Below are 17,158 nucleotides of genomic sequence, written 5' to 3'. Positions count from 1 at the left end.
GGCCTAAAAACCCAGTCTCTGGGGCTGCCTTTTCTCCGTCCAAGAAGACCGTCTGCTCGGCCGCCTTCAAGCTGACAGTCACCTTGGGCTGGGAAGTGTTAGTTGGGAAGTCCGTTTTCAGGGACCATGGTCGCTGGCAGCACGTTTACAGCTAGGCCTCCCACACTGCCCGGGAACATCAAGGCTCCCTCCACACAGCTCTTCCGTCACGTGTGCTCTGCAGGAGGGAGCTCGCGAGACTAGGCCTTTCTTGACTCGGGAAGTGAGGCCCTGCTCGCAGCCCTATGGGTCGGGCCTCTCAAGAGCACCACGTTGCCTGCACGCTGAAGGCATGAAAACACTCTCTCTGGGGATGCCATTACTCCCTCCAAGGAAGAGAGCCTACCCGTCCTCCTTCTGGCTGAAAGTCACATCGGGCTGGGAAGTGCTAGTTGGGAAGTCAGTTTTCACGGGCAATGGCCGCTGGGTGCACGTGTATGCCTGGGGCTCCCACACTGCCCAGAACATCAAGGTTCCCTCCACACAGCTCTTCCCTCACGTTAGCTCTGCAGTAAAGAGCTCACGAAAGTAGGCCTTTCTTGGCTCGGGAAGTGAGGACCTGGTTGCAGTCCTCTTGTACGGGCGTCTGCAGAGCCCAACACTTGCTGTGCGAGGGAGGCCTAAAAACACAGTCTCTGGGGCTGCCTTTCCTCCCTCCAAGGAAGACAACCTGCTCGGCCGCCTTCAAGCTGACAGTCACATTGGGCTGGGAAGTGCTACCTGGGAAGTCAGTTTGCAGGGGCCATGGCCCCGGCTGCATGTTTACAGCTAGGCCTCCCACACTTCCCGGGAACACCAAGGCTCCCTCCACACAGCTCTTCCAACAAGTTTGTTCTGCAGGAGAGAGCTCGCGAGACTAGGCCTTTCTTGGCTCGGGAAGTGAGGCCCTGCTGGAATCCCTATGGGTCGGGCAACTCAAGAGCCCCATGTTGCCAGCGCGCGGGAGGCATGAAAACGTTCTCTCTGGGGCTGCCTTTCCTCCCTCCAAGGAAGGCAGCCTGCTTGGCCGCCTTCAAGCTGACAGTCACATTGGCCTCAGAAATGCTAGTAGGGAAGTCAGTTTTCAGGGGCAATGGCCGCTGGGTGCACGTGTATGCCTAGGGCTCCCACACTGCCCAGAACATCAAGGTTCCCTCCACACAGCCCTTCCGTCACGTTTGCTCAGCAGGAGAGAGCTCGCGAGACTATGCCTTTCTTGACTCGGAAATGAGGACCTGCTCTCAGCACTATGGGTCGGGCCTCTCAAGAGCCCCACGATGCCTGCATGCGGGGGGCATGAAAACGCTCTCTCAGGGGCTGCCTTTCCTCCCTCCAAGGAAGAGAGCCTACCCGGCCGCCTTCTGGCTGAAAGTCACATCGGGCTGGGAAGTGCTAACTGGGAAGTCAGTTTGCAGGGGCAATGGCCGCTGGGTGCACGTGTATGCCTAGGGCTCCCACACTGCCCAGAACATCAAGGTTCCCTCCACACAGCTCTTCCCTCACGTTAGCTCGGCAGGAGAGAGATCGCGAAACTAGGCCGTTCTTGGCTCGGGAAGTGAGGACCTGTTTGCAGGCCTCTTCTACTGGCGTCTGCAGCGCCCCACCCTTGCTGTGCGAACGAGGCCTAAAAACCCAGTCTCTGGGGCTGCCTTTTCTCCGTCCAAGGAAGACCGTCTGCTCGGCCGCCTTCAAGCTGACAGTCACCTTGGGCTGGGAAGTGTTAGTTGGGAAGTCAGTTTTCAGGGACCATGGTCGCTGGCAGCACGTTTACAGCTAGGCCTCCCACACTGCCCCGGATCATCAAGGCTCCCTCCACACAGCTCTTCCGTCACGTTTGCTCTGCAGGAGAGAACTCGCGAGACTAGGCCTTTCTTGACTCGGGAAGTGAGGCCCTGCTCGCAGCCCTACGGGTCGTGCCTCTCAAGAGCCCCACGTTACCTGCGCGCTGAAGGCATGAAAACAGTCTCTCTGGGGCTGCCATTCCACCCTCCAAGGAAGACATCCTTCTCGGCCGCCTTCAAGCTGACAGTCACATTGGCCTGAGAAATGCTAGTAGGGAAGTCAGTTTTCAGGGGCAATGGCCGCTGGGTGCACGTGTATGCCTAGGGCTCCCACACTGCCCAGAACATCAAGGTTCCCTCCACACAGCCCTTCTGTCACGTTTGCTCAGCAGGAGAGAGCTCGCGAAAGTGGGCCTTTCTTGGCTGGGGAAGTGAGGACCTGTTTGCAGGCTTCTTGTACTGGCGTCTGCAGAGACCACACTTGCTGTGCGAGAGAGGCCTAAAAACCCAGTCTTTGGGGCTGCCTTTTCTCCCTCCAAGGAAGACAGCCTGCTCGGCTGCCTTCAAGCTGACAGTCACATTGTGCTGGGAAGTGCTACCTGGGAAGTCAGTTTGCAGGGGCAATGGCCGCTGGGTGCACGTGTATGCCTAGGGCTCCCACACTGCCCAGAACATCAAGGTTCCCTCCACACAGCTCTTCCCTCACGTTAGCTCTGCAGTAAAGAGCTCACGAAAGTAGGCCTTTCTTGGCTCGGGAAGTGAGGACCTGTTTGCAGTCCTCTTTTACGGGCGTCTGCAGAGCCCCATACTTGCTGTGCGAGCGAGGCGTAAAAACCCAATCACTGGGGCTGCCTTTCCTCCCTCCAAGGAAGACAACCTGCTCGGCCGCCTTCAAGCTGACAGTCACATTGGGCTGGGAAGATCTACCTGGGAAGTCAGTTTGCAGGGGCCATGGCCCCGGCTGCATGTTTACAGCTAGGCCTCCCACACTTCCCGGGAACACCAAGGCTCCCTCCACACAGCTCTTCCAACAAGTTTGTTCTGCAGGAGAGAGCTCGCGAGACTAGGCCTTTCTTGGCTCGGGAAGTGAGGCCCTGCTTGAATCCCTATGGGTCGGGCAACTCAAGAGCCCCACGTTGCCAGCGCGCAGGAGGCATGAAAACGTTCTCTCTGGGGCTGCCTTTCCTCCCTTCAAGGAAGACAGCCTGCTTGGCCGCCTTCTAGCTGACAGTCACATTGGCCTCAGAAATGCTAGTAGGGAAGTCAGTTTTCAGGGCCAATGGCCGCTGGGTGCACGTGTATGCCTAGGGCTCCCACACTGCCCAGAACATCAAGGTTCCCTCCACACAGCCCTTCCGTCATGTTTGCTCAGCAGGAGAGAGTTCGCGAGACTATGCCTTTCTTGACTCGGAAATGAGGACCTGCTCTCAGCACTATGGGTCGGGCCTCTCAAGAGCCCCACGATGCCTGCATGAGGGGGGCATGAAAACGCTCTCTCAGGGGCTGCCTTTCCTCCCTCCAAGGAAGAGAGCCTACCCGGCCGCCTTCTGGCTGAAAGTCACATCGGGCTGGGAAGTGCTAGTTGGGAAGTCAGTTTTCACGGGCAATGGCCGCTGGGTGCACGTGTATGCCTAGGGCTCCCACACTGCCCAGAACATCAAGGCTCCCTCCACACAGCTCTTCCGTCACATTTGCTCAGCAGGAGAGAGCTCGCGAAAGTGGGCCTTTCTTGGCTGGGGAAGTGAGGACATGTTTGCAGGCTTCTTGTACTGGCGTCTGCAGAGCCCCACACTTGCTGTGCGAGAGAGGCCTAAAAACCCAGTCTTTGGGGCTGCCTTTTTTCCCTCCAAGGAAGACAGCCTGCTCGGCCGCCTTCAAGCTGACAGTCACATTGTGCTGGGAAGTGCTACCTGGGAAGTCAGTTTGCAGGGGCCATCGCCGCTGGCTGCACGTTTACAGCTAGGCTTCCCACACTGCCCGGGAACATCAAGCCTCCCTCCCCACAGCTCTTCCGTCACGTAAGCTCTTCAGGAGAGAGCTCGCAAAAGTAGGCCTTTCTTGGCTCGGGAAGTGAGGACCTGTTTGCAGGCCTCTTGTACTCGCGTCTGCCGAGCCCCACACTTGCTGTGCGAGGGAGGCATACAAACACAATATCTGGGGCTGCCTTTCCTCCCTCCAAGGAAGGCAGCCTGCTTGGCCGCCTTCAAGCTGACAGTCACATTGGCCTGAGAAATGCTAGTAGGGAAGTCAGTTTTCAGGGGCAATGGCCGCTGGGTGCACGTGTATGCCTAGGGCTCCCACACTGCCCAGAACATCAAGGTTCCCTCCACACAGCCCTTCTGTCACGTTTGCTCAGCAGGAGAGAGCTCGCGAAAGTGGGCCTTTCTTGGCTGGGGAAGTGAGGCCCTGTTTGCAGGCTTCTTGTACTGGCGTCTGCAGAGCCCCACACTTGCTCTGCGAGAGAGGCCTAAAAACCCAGTCTTTGGGGCTGCCTTTTCTCCCTCCAAGGAAGACAGCCTGCTCGGCCGCCTTCAAGCTGACAGTCACATTGTGCTGGGAAGTGCTACCTGGGAAGTCAGTTTGCAGGGGCCATCGCCGCTGGCTGCACGTTTACAGCTAGGCTTCCCACACTGCCCGGGAACATCAAGCCTCCCTCCCCACAGCTCTTCCGTGACGTAAGCTCTGCAGGAGAGAGCTCGCAAAAGTAGGCCTTTCTTGGCTCGGGAAGTGAGGACCTGTTTGCAGTCCTCTTTTACGGGCGTCTGCAGAGCCCCATACTTGCTGTGCGAGCGAGGCGTAAAAACCCAATCACTGGGGCTGCCTTTGCTCCCTCCAAGGATGACAGCCTGCTCGGCCGCCTTCAAGCTGACAGGCACCTTGGGCTGGGAATTGCTACCTGGGAAGTCAGTTTTCAGGGGCCATCGCCGCTGGCTGCACGTTTACAGCTAGGCTTCCCACACTGCCTGGGAACATCAAGGCTCCCTCCACACAGCCCTTCCGTCACGTTTGCTCAGCAGGAGAGAGCTCGCGAAAGTAGGCCTTTCCTGGCTCGGGAAGTGAGGACCTGTTTGCAGGCCTCTTGTACTCGCGTCTGCCGAGCCCCACACTTGCTGTGCGAGGGAGGCATACAAACACAATATCTGGGGCTGCCTTTCCTCCCTCCAAGGAAGGCAGCCTGCTTGGCCGCCTTCAAGCTGACAGTCACATTGGCCTGAGAAATGCTAGTAGGGAAGTCAGTTTTCAGGGGCAATGGCCGCTGGGTGCACGTGTATGCCTAGGGCTCCCACACTGCCCAGAACATCAAGGTTCCCTCCACACAGCCCTTCCGTCACGTTTGCTCAGCAGGAGAGAGCTCGCGAGACTATGCCTTTCTTGACTCGGAAATGAGGACCTGCTCTCAGCACTATGGGTCGGGCCTCTCAAGAGCCCCACGATGCCTGCATGCGGGGGGCATGAAAACGCTCTCTCAGGGGCTGCCTTTCCTCCCTCCAAGGAAGAGAGCCTACCCGGCCGCCTTCTGGCTGAAAGTCACATCGGGCTGGGAAGTGCTACCTGGGAAGTCAGTTTGCAGGGGCAATGGCCGCTGGGTGCACGTGTATGCCTAGGGCTCCCACTCTGCCCAGAACATCAAGGTTCCCTCCACACAGCTCTTCCCTCACGTTAGCTCGGCAGGAGAGAGATCGCGAAACTAGGCCGTTCTTGGCTCGGGAAGTGAGGACCTGTTTGCAGTCCTCTTGTACTGGCATCTGCAGAGCCCAACAGCTGCTGTGCGAGCGAGGCCTAAAAACCTAGTCTTTGGGGCTGCCTTTCCTCCTTGCAAGGAAGACAGGCTGCTCGGCCGCCTTTAAGCTGACAGTCACATTGTGCTGGGAAGTGCTACCTGGGAAGAAAGTTTGCAGGGGCCATGGCCGCTGGCTGCACGTTTACAGCTAGGCTTCCCACACTGCCCGGGAACATCAAGGCTACCCCCAAACAGCTCTTCCGTCACGTTAGCTCTGCAGGAGAGAGCTCTCGAGACTAGGCCTTTCCTGGCTCGGGAAGTGAGGACCTGTTTTGCAGGCCTCTTGTACTGGCGTCTGCAGCGCCCCACACTTGCTGTGCGAACGAGGCCTAAAAACCCAGTCTCTGGGGCTGCCTTTTCTCCCTCCAAGGAAGACAGCCTGCTCGGCCGCCTTCAAGCTGACAGTCACATTGTGCTGGGAAGTGCTACCTGGGAAGTCAGTTTGCAGGGGCCATCGCCGCTGGCTGCACGTGTACAGCTAGGCTTCCCACACTGCCCGGGAACATCAAGGCTCCCTCCACACAGCCCTTCCGTCACGTTTGCTCAGCAGGAGAGAGCTCGCGAAAGTAGGCCTTTCCTGGCTCGGGAAGTGAGGACCTGTTTGCAGGCCTCTTGTACTCGCGTCTGCCGAGCCCCACACTTGCTGTGCGAGGGAGGCATACAAACACAGTATCTGGGGCTGCCTTTCCTCCCTCCAAGTAAGACAGCCTGCTCGGCCGCTTTCAAGCTGACAGTCACATTGATCTGAGAAGTGCTAGTTCGGAAGTCAGTTTACAGGGCCAATGGCCGAAGGGTGCACGTGTATGCCTAGGACTCCCACACTGCCCAGAACATCAAGGTTCCCTCCACACAGCCCTTCTGTCACGTTTGCTCAGCAGGAGAGAGCTCGCGAAAGTAGGCCTTTCCTGGCTCGGGAAGTGAGGACCTGTTTGCAGGCCTCTTGTACTCGCGTCTGCCGAGCCCCACACTTGCTGTGCGAGGGAGGCATACAAACACAGTATCTGGGGCCGCCTTTCCTCCCTCCAAGTAAGACAGCCTGCTCGGCCGCTTTCAAGCTGACAGTCACATTGATCTGAGAAGTGCTAGTTCGGAAGTCAGTTTACAGGGCCAATGGCCGCTGGGTGCACGTGTATGCCTACGACTCCCACACTGCCCAGAACATCAAGGCTCCCTCCTCACAGCCCTTCCGTCCTGCTTGCTCAGCAGGAGAGAGCTCCCGAGACTAGGCCTTTCTTGACTCGGGAAATGATGACCTGCTGGCAGCACTATGGGTCGGGCCTCTCAAGAGCCCCACGTTGCCTGCGCGCCGGAGGCATGAAAACGCTCTCTCTGGGGCTGCCTTTCCTCCCTCCAAGGAAGAGAGCTTACCAGGCCGCCTTGTGGCTGAAAGTCACATCGCGCTTGGAAGTGCTATTTGGGAAGACTGTTTTCAGGGGCAATGCCCGCAGGGTGCACGTGTATGCTTAGTGCTCCCACACTGCCGAGAACATCAAGGTTCCCTCCACACAGATCTTACGTCACCTTAGCTCGGCAGGAGAGAGCTCACGTAACTAGGCCTTTCCTGGCTCGGGAAGTGAGGACCTGTTTGCAGGCCTCTTGTACTGGCGTCGGTAGAACCCCACACTTGCTGTGCGAGGGAGGCATAAAAACACAGTCTCTGGGGCTGCCTTTCCTCCCTCCAAGGAAGACAGCCTGCTCGGCCGCCTTCAAGCTGACAGTCACATTGGGCTGGGAAGTGCTACCTGGGAAGTCAGTTTGCAGGGGCCATGGCCCCGGCTGCATGTTTACAGCTAGGCGTCCCACATTTCCCGGGAACACCAAGGCTCCCTCCACACAGCTCTTCCAACAACTTTGTTCTGCAGGAGAGAGCTCGCGAGACTAGGCCTTTCTTGGCTCGGGAAGTGAGGCCCTGCTTGAATCCCTATGGGTCGGGCAACTCAAGAGCCCCACGTTGCCAGCGCGCAGGAGGCATGAAAACGTTCTCTCTGGGCCTGCCTTTCCTCCCTTCAAGGAAGACAGCCTGCTTGGCCGCCTTCTAGCTGACAGTCACATTGGCCTCAGAAATGCTAGTAGGGAAGTCAGTTTTCAGGGGCAATGGCCGCTGGGTGCACGTGTATGCCTAGGGCTCCCACACTGCCCAGAACATCAAGGTTCCCTCCACACAGCCCTTCCGTCACGTTTGCTCAGCAGGAGAGAGCTCGCGAGACTATGCCTTTCTTGACTCGGAAATGAGGACCTGCTCTCAGCACTATGGGTCGGGCCTCTCAAGAGCCCCACGATGCCTGCATGCGGGGGGCATGAAAACGCTCTCTCAGGGGCTGCCTTTCCTCCCTCCAAGGAAGAGAGCCTACCCGGCCGCCTTCTGGCTGAAAGTCACATCGGGCTGGGAAGTGCTAGTTGGGAAGTCAGTTTTCACGGGCAATGGCCGCTGGGTGCACGTGTATGCCTAGGGCTCCCACACTGCCCAGAACATCAAGGTTCCCTCCACACAGCCCTTCTGTCACGTTTGCTCAGCAGGAGAGAGCTCGCGAAAGTGGGCCTTTCTTGGCTGGGGAAGTGAGGACATGTTTGCAGGCTTCTTGTACTGGCGTCTGCAGAGCCCCACACTTGCTGTGCGAGAGAGGCCTAAAAACCCAGTCTTTGGGGCTGCCTTTTTTCCCTCCAAGGAAGACAGCCTGCTCGGCCGCCTTCAAGCTGACAGTCACATTGTGCTGGGAAGTGCTACCTGGGAAGTCAGTTTGCAGGGGCCATCGCCGCTGGCTGCACGTTTACAGCTAGGCTTCCCACACTGCCCAGGAACATCAAGCCTCCCTCCCCACAGCTCTTCCGTCACGTAAGCTCTTCAGGAGAGAGCTCGCAAAAGTAGGCCTTTCTTGGCTCGGGAAGTGAGGACCTGTTTGCAGTCCTCTTTTACGGGCGTCTGCAGAGCCCCACACTTGCTGTGCGAGCGAGGCGTAAAAACCCAATCTCTGGGGCTTCCTTTCCTCCCTCCAAGGATGACAGCCTGCTCGGCCGCCTTCAATCTGACTGTCACCTTGGGCTGGGAATTGCTACCTGGGAAGTCAGTTTTCAGGGGCCATCGCCGCTGGCTGCACGTTTACAGCTAGGCTTCCCACACTGCCCGGGAACATCAAGGCTCCCTCCACACAGCCCTTCCGTCACGTTTGCTCAGCAGGAGAGAGCTCGCGAAAGTAGGCCTTTCCTGGCTCGGGAAGTGAGGACCTGTTTGCAGGCCTCTTGTACTCGCGTCTGCCGAGCCCCACACTTGCTGTGCGAGGGAGGCATACAAACACAATATCTGGGGCTGCCTTTCCTCCCTCCAAGGAAGGCAGCCTGCTTGGCCGCCTTCAAGCTGACAGTCACATTGGCCTGAGAAATGCTAGTAGGGAAGTCAGTTTTCAGGGGCAATGGCCGCTGGGTGCACGTGTATGCCTAGGGCTCCCACACTGCCCAGAACATCAAGGTTCCCTCCACACAGCCCTTCCGTCACGTTTGCTCAGCAGGAGAGAGCTCGCGAGACTATGCCTTTCTTGACTCGGAAATGAGGACCTGCTCTCAGCACTATGGGTCGGGCCTCTCAAGAGCCCCACGATGCCTGCATGCGGGGGGCATGAAAACGCTCTCTCAGGGGCTGCCTTTCCTCCCTCCAAGGAAGAGAGCCTACCCGGCCGCCTTCTGGCTGAAAGTCACATCGGGCTGGGAAGTGCTAGTTGGGAAGTCAGTTTTCACGGGCAATGCCGCTGGGTGCACGTGTATGCCTAGGGCTCCCACACTGCCCAGAACATCAAGGTTCCCTCCACACAGCCCTTCTGTCACGTTTGCTCAGCAGGAGAGAGCTCGCGAAAGTGGGCCTTTCTTGGCTGGGGAAGTGAGGACCTGTTTGCAGGCTTCTTGTACTGGCGTCTGCAGAGCCCCACACTTGCTGTGCGAGAGAGGCCTAAAAACCCAGTCTTTGGGGCTGCCTTTTCTCCCTCCAAGGAAGACAGCCTGCTCGGCCGCCTTCAAGCTGACAGTCACATTGTGCTGGGAAGTGCTACCTGGGAAGTCAGTTTGCAGGGGCCATCGCCGCTGGCTGCACGTTTACAGCTAGGCTTCCCACACTGCCCGGGAACATCAAGCCTCCCTCCCCACAGCTCTTCCGTCACGTAAGCTCTTCAGGAGAGAGCTCGCAAAAGTAGGCCTTTCTTGGCTCGGGAAGTGAGGACCTGTTTGCAGTCCTCTTTTACGGGCGTCTGCAGAGCCCCACACTTGCTGTGCGAGCGAGGCGTAAAAACCCAATCTCTGGGGCTTCCTTTCCTCCCTCCAAGGATGACAGCCTGCTCGGCCGCCTTCAATCTGACAGGCACCTTGGGCTGGGAATTGCTACCTGGGAAGTCAGTTTTCAGGGGCCATCGCCGCTGGCTGCACGTTTACAGCTAGGCTTCCCACACTGCCCGGGAACATCAAGGCTCCCTCCACACAGCCCTTCCGTCACGTTTGCTCAGCAGGAGAGAGCTCGCGAAAGTAGGCCTTTCCTGGCTCGGGAAGTGAGGACCTGTTTGCAGGCCTCTTGTACTCGCGTCTGCCGAGCCCCACACTTGCTGTGCGAGGGAGGCATACAAACACAGTATCTGGGGCCGCCTTTCCTCCCTCCAAGTAAGACAGCCTGCTCGGCCGCTTTCAAGCTGACAGTCACATTGATCTGAGAAGTGCTAGTTCGGAAGTCAGTTTACAGGGCCAATGGCCGCTGGGTGCACGTGTATGCCTACGACTCCCACACTGCCCAGAACATCAAGGCTCCCTCCTCACAGCCCTTCCGTCATGCTTGCTCAGCAGGAGAGAGCTCCCGAGACTAGGCCTTTCTTGACTCGGGAAATGATGACCTGCTGGCAGCACTATGGGTCGGGCCTCTCAAGAGCCCCACGTTGCCTGCGCGCCGGAGGCATGAAAACGCTCTCTCTGGGGCTGCCTTTCCTCCCTCCAAGGAAGAGAGCTTACCAGGCCGCCTTGTGGCTGAAAGTCACATCGCGCTTGGAAGTGCTATTTGGGAAGACTGTTTTCAGGGGCAATGGCCGCAGGGTGCACGTGTATGCTTAGTGCTCCCACACTGCCGAGAACATCAAGGTTCCCTCCACACAGATCTTACGTCACCTTAGCTCGGCAGGAGAGAGCTCACGTAACTAGGCCTTTCCTGGCTCGGGAAGTGAGGACCTGTTTGCAGGCCTCTTGTACTGGCGTCGGTAGAACCCCACACTTGCTGTGCGAGGGAGGCATAAAAACACAGTCTCTGGGGATGCCTTTCCTCCCTCCAAGGAAGACAGCCTGCTCGGCCGCCTTCAAGCTGACAGTCACATTGGGCTGGGAAGTGCTACCTGGGAAGTCAGTTTGCAGGGGCCATGGCCCCGGCTGCATGTTTACAGCTAGGCCTCCCACACTTCCCGGGAACACCAAGGCTCCCGCCACACAGCTCTTCCAACAAGTTTGTTCTGCAGGAGAGAGCTCGTGAGACTAGGCCTTTCTTGGCTCGGGAAGTGAGGCCCTGCTTGAATCCCAATGGGTCGGGCAACTCAAGAGCCCCACGTTGCCAGCGCGCAGGAGGCATGAAAACGTTCTCTCTGGGGCTGCCTTTCCTCCCTTCAAGGAAGACAGCCTGCTTGGCCGCCTTCTAGCTGACAGTCACATTGGCCTCAGAAATGCTAGTAGGGAAGTCAGTTTTCAGGGCCAATGGCCGCTGGGTGCACGTGTATGCCTAGGGCTCCCACACTGCCCAGAACATCAAGGTTCCCTCCACACAGCCCTTCCGTCACGTTTGCTCAGCAGGAGAGAGCTCGCGAGACTATGCCTTTCTTGACTCGGAAATGAGGACCTGCTCTCAGCACTATGGGTCGGGCCTCTCAAGAGCCCCACGATGCCTGCATGAGGGGGGCATGAAAACGCTCTCTCAGGGGCTGCCTTTCCTCCCTCCAAGGAAGAGAGCCTACCCGGCAGCCTTCTGGCTGAAAGTCACATCGGGCTGGGAAGTGCTAGTTGGGAAGTCAGTTTTCACGGGCAATGGCCGCTGGGTGCACGTGTATGCCTAGGGCTCCCACACTGCCCAGAACATCAAGGTTCCCTCCACACAGCCCTTCTGTCACGTTTGCTCAGCAGGAGAGAGCTCGCAAAAGTAGGCCTTTCTTGGCTCGGGAAGTGAGGACCTGTTTGCAGTCCTCTTGTACTGGCGTCTGCAGAGCCCCACACTTGCTGTGCGAACGAGGCCTAAAAACCCAGTCTCTGGGGCTGCATTTTCTCCGTCCAAGGAAGACCGTCTGCTCGGCCGCCTTCAAGCTGACAGTCACCTTGGGCTGGGAAGTGTTAGTTGGGAAGTCCGTTTTCAGGGACCATGGTCGCTGGCAGCACGTTTACAGCTAGGCTTCCCACACTGCCCGAGAACATCAAGCCTCCCTCCCCACAGCTCTTCCGTCACGTAAGCTCTGCAGGAGAGAGCTCGCAAAAGTAGGCCTTTCTTGGCTCGGGAAGTGAGGCGCTGCTCGCAGCCCTATGGGTCGGGCCTCTCAAGAGCACCACGTTGCCTGCACGCTGAAGGCATGAAAACACTCTCTCTGGGGATGCCATTACTCCCTCCAAGGAAGAGAGCCTACCCGTCCTCCTTCTGGCTGAAAGTCACATCGGGCTGGGAATTGCTAGTTGGGAAGTCAGTTTTCACGGGCAATGGCCGCTGGGTGCACGTGTATGCCTGGGGCTCCCACACTGCCCAGAACATCAAGGTTCCCTCCACACAGCTCTTCCCTCACGTTAGCTCTGCAGTAAAGAGCTCACGAAAGTAGGCCTTTCTTGGCTCGGGAAGTGAGGACCTGGTTGCAGTCCTCTTGTACGGGCGTCTGCAGAGCCCAACACTTGCTGTGCGAGGGAGGCCTAAAAACGCAGTCTGTGGGTCTGCCTTTCCTCCCTCCAAGGAACACCGCCTGCTTTGCCGCCTTCAAGCTGAAAGTCACATTGTGCTGGGAAGTGCTACCTGGGAAGTCAGTTTGCAGGGGCAATGGCCGCTGGGTGCACGTGTATGCCTAGGGCTCCCACACTGCCCAGAACATCAAGGTTCCCTCCACACAGCTCTTCCCTCACGTTAGCTCTGCAGGAGAGAGATCGCGAAACTAGGCCTTTCTTGGCTCGGGAAGTGAGGACCTGTTTGCAGGCCTCTTGTACTGGCGTCTGCAGCGCCCCACACTTGCTGTGCGAACGAGGCCTAAAAACCCAGTCTCTGGGGCTGCCTTTTCTCCGTCCAAGGTAGACCGTCTGCTCGGCCGCCTTCAAGCTGGCAGTCACCTTGGGCTGGGAAGTGTTAGTTGGGAAGTCAGTTTTCAGGGACCATGGTCGCTGGCAGCACGTTTACAGCTAGGCCTCCCACACTGCCCGGGAACATCAAGGCTCCCTCCACACAGCTCTTCCGTCACGTTTGCTCTGCAGGAGAGAACTCGCGAGACTAGGCCTTTCTTGACTCAGGAAGTGAGGCCCTGCTCGCAGCCCTACTGGTCGTGCCTCTCAAGAGCCCCACGTTACCTGCGCGCTGAAGGCATGAAAACACTCTCTCTGGGGCTGCCATTCCACCCTCCAAGGAAGACATCCTGCTCGGCCGCCTTCAAGCTGACAGTCACATTGGTCTGAGAAGTGCTATTTGGGAAGTCATTTTTCAGGGCCAATGGTCGCTGGGTGCACGCGTATGCCTAGGGCTCCCACACTGCCCAGAACATCAAGGTTCCCTCCACACAGCTCTTCCGTCACGTTAGCTCTCCAGGAGAGAGATCGGGAAACTAGGCCTTTCTTGGTTTGGAAAGTGAGGACCTGTTTGTAGGCCTCTAGTACTGGCGTCGGCAGAGCCCCACACTTGCTGTGCGAGGGAGGCATAAAAACACAGTCTCTGGGGCTGCCTTTCCTCCCTCCAAGGAAGACAGCCTGCTCGGCCGCCTTCAAGCTGACAGTCACATTGGGCTGGGAAGTGCTACCTGGGAAGTCAGTTTGCAGGGGCCATGGCCCAGGCTGCATGTTTACAGCTAGGCCTCCCACACTTCCCGGGAACACCAAGGCTCCCTCGACACAGCTCTTCCAACAAGTTTGTTCTGCAGGAGAGAGCTCGCGAGACTAGGCCTTTCTTGGCTCGGGAAGTGAGGCCCTGCTGGAATCCCTATGGGTCGGGCAACTCAAGAGCCCCACGTTGCCAGCGCGCGGGAGGGATGAAAACGTTCTCTCTGGGGCAGCCTTTCCTCCCTCCAAGGAAGGCAGCCTGCTTGGCCGCCTTCAAGCTGACAGTCACATTGGCCTGAGAAATGCTAGTAGGGAAGTCAGTTTTCAGGGGCAATGGCCGCTGGGTGCACGTGTATGCCTAGGGCTCCCACACTGCCCAGAACATCAAGGTTCCCTCCACACAGCCCTTCCGTCACGTTTGCTCAGCAGGAGAGAGCTCGCGAGACTATGCCTTTCTTGACTCGGAAATGAGGACCTGCTCTCAGCACTAGGGGTTGGGCCTCTCAAGAGCCCCACGATGCCTGCATGCGGGGGGCATGAAAACGCTCTCTCAGGGGCTGCCTTTCCTCCCTCCAGGGAAGAGAGCCTACCCGGCCGCCTTCTGGCTGAAAGTCACATCGGGCTGGGAAGTGCTAGTTGGGAAGTCAGTTTTCACGGGCAATGGCCGCTGGGTGCACGTGTATGCCTAGGGCTCCCACACTGCCCAGAACATCAAGGTTCCCTCCACACAGCCCTTCTGTCACATTTGCTCAGCAGGAGAGAGCTCGCGAAAGTGGGCCTTTCTTGGCTGGGGAAGTGAGGACATGTTTGCAGGCTTCTTGTACTGGCGTCTGCAGAGCCCCACACTTGCTGTGCGAGAGAGGCCTAAAAACCCAGTCTTTGGGGCTGCCTTTTTTCCCTCCAAGGAAGACAGCCTGCTCGGCCGCCTTCAAGCTGACAGTCACATTGTGCTGGGAAGTGCTACCTGGGAAGTCAGTTTGCAGGGGCCATCGCCGCTGGCTGCACGTTTACAGCTAGGCTTCCCACACTGCCCGGGAACATCAAGCCTCCCTCCCCACAGCTCTTCCGTCACGTAAGCTCTTCAGGAGAGAGCTCGCAAAAGTAGGCCTTTCTTGGCTCGGGAAGTGAGGACCTGTTTGCAGTCCTCTTTTACGGGCGTCTGCAGAGCCCCACACTTGCTGTGCGAGCGAGGCGTAAAAACCCAATCTCTGGGGCTTCCTTTCCTCCCTCCAAGGATGACAGCCTGCTCGGCCGCCTTCAATCTGACTGTCACCTTGGGCTGGGAATTGCTACCTGGGAAGTCAGTTTTCAGGGGCCATCGCCGCTGGCTGCACGTTTACAGCTAGGCTTCCCACACTGCCCGGGAACATCAAGGCTCCCTCCACACAGCCCTTCCGTCACGTTTGCTCAGCAGGAGAGAGCTCGCGAAAGTAGGCCTTTCCTGGCTCGGGAAGTGAGGACCTGTTTGCAGGCCTCTTGTACTCGCGTCTGCCGAGCCCCACACTTGCTCTGCGAGGGAGGCATACAAACACAATATCTGGGGCTGCCTTTCCTCCCTCCAAGGAAGGCAGCCTGCTTGGCCGCCTTCAAGCTGACAGTCACATTGGCCTGAGAAATGCTAGTAGGGAAGTCAGTTTTCAGGGGCAATGGCCGCTGGGTGCACGTGTATGCCTAGGGCTCCCACACTGCCCAGAACATCAAGGTTCCCTCCACACAGCCCTTCTGTCACGTTTGCTCAGCAGGAGAGAGCTCGCGAAAGTGGGCCTTTCTTGGCTGGGGAAGTGAGGCCCTGTTTGCAGGCTTCTTGTACTGGCGTCTGCAGAGCCCCACACTTGCTGTGCGAGAGAGGCCTAAAAACCCAGTCTTTGGGGCTGCCTTTTCTCCCTCCAAGGAAGACAGCCTGCTCGGCCGCCTTCAAGCTGACAGTCACATTGTGCTGGGAAGTGCTACCTGGGAAGTCAGTTTGCAGGGGCCATCGCCGCTGGCTGCACGTTTACAGCTAGGCTTCCCACACTGCCCGGGAACATCAAGCCTCCCTCCCCACAGCTCTTCCGTGACGTAAGCTCTGCAGGAGAGAGCTCGCAAAAGTAGGCCTTTCTTGGCTCGGGAAGAGAGGACCTGTTTGCAGTCCTCTTTTACGGGCGTCTGCAGAGCCCCATACTTGCTATGCGAGCGAGGCGTAAAAACCCAATCACTGGGGCTGCCTTTCCTCCCTCCAAGGATGACAGCCTGCTCGGCCGCCTTCAAGCTGACAGGCACCTTGGGCTGGGAATTGCTACCTGGGAAGTCAGTTTTCAGGGGCCATCGCCGCTGGCTGCACGTTTACAGCTAGGCTTCCCACACTGCCTGGGAACATCAAGGCTCCCTCCACACAGCCCTTCCGTCACGTTTGCTCAGCAGGAGAGAGCTCGCGAAAGTAGGCCTTTCCTGGCTCGGGAAGTGAGGACCTGTTTGCAGGCCTCTTGTACTCGCGTCTGCCGAGCCCCACACTTGCTGTGCGAGGGAGGCATACAAACACAATATCTGGGGCTGCCTTTCCTCCCTCCAAGGAAGGCAGCCTGCTTGGCCGCCTTCAAGCTGACAGTCACATTGGCCTGAGAAATGCTAGTAGGGAAGTCAGTTTTCAGGGGCAATGGCCGCTGGGTGCACGTGTATGCCTAGGGCTCCCACACTGCCCAGAACATCAAGGTTCCCTCCACACAGCCCTTCCGTCACGGTTGCTCAGCAGGAGAGAGCTCGCGAGACTATGCCTTTCTTGACTCGGAAATGAGGACCTGCTCTCAGCACTATGGGTCGGGCCTCTCAAGAGCCCCACGATGCCTGCATGCGGGGGGCATGAAAACGCTCTCTCAGGGGCTGCCTTTCCTCCCTCCAAGGAAGAGAGCCTACCCGGCCGCCTTCTGGCTGAAAGTCACATCGGGCTGGGAAGTGCTACCTGGGAAGTCAGTTTGCAGGGGCAATGGCCGCTGGGTGCACGTGTATGCCTAGGGCTCCCACTCTGCCCAGAACATCAAGGTTCCCTCCACACAGCTCTTCCCTCACGTTAGCTCGGCAGGAGAGAGATCGCGAAACTAGGCCGTTCTTGGCTCGGGAAGTGAGGACCTGTTTGCAGTCCTCTTGTACTGGCATCTGCAGAGCCCAACAGCTGCTGTGCGAGCGAGGCCTAAAAACCTAGTCTTTGGGGCTGCCTTTCCTCCTTGCAAGGAAGACAGGCTGCTCGGCCGCCTTTAAGCTGACAGTCACATTGTGCTGGGAAGTGCTACCTGGGAAGAAAGTTTGCAGGGGCCATGGCCGCTGGCTGCACGTTTACAGCTAGGCTTCCCACACTGCCCGGGAACATCAAGGCTCCCCCCAAACAGCTCTTCCGTCACGTTAGCTCTGCAGGAGAGAGCTCTCGAGACTAGGCCTTTCCTGGCTCGGGAAGTGAGGACCTGTTTTGCAGGCCTCTTGTACTGGCGTCTGCAGCGCCCCACACTTGCTGTGCGAACGAGGCCTAAAAACCCAGTCTCTGGGGCTGCCTTTTCTCCCTCCAAGGAAGACAGCCTGCTCGGCCGCCTTCAAGCTGACAGTCACATTGTGCTGG

The sequence above is a fragment of the Giraffa tippelskirchi genome, chromosome 11 (assembly GCF_054371585.1).
Source record: "Giraffa tippelskirchi isolate mGirTip1 chromosome 11, T2T-mGirTip1v1.2.pri, whole genome shotgun sequence".
In the NCBI taxonomy this organism is placed as follows: domain Eukaryota; kingdom Metazoa; phylum Chordata; class Mammalia; order Artiodactyla; family Giraffidae; genus Giraffa; species Giraffa tippelskirchi.
This window is presented reverse-complemented; position numbering follows the sequence as displayed.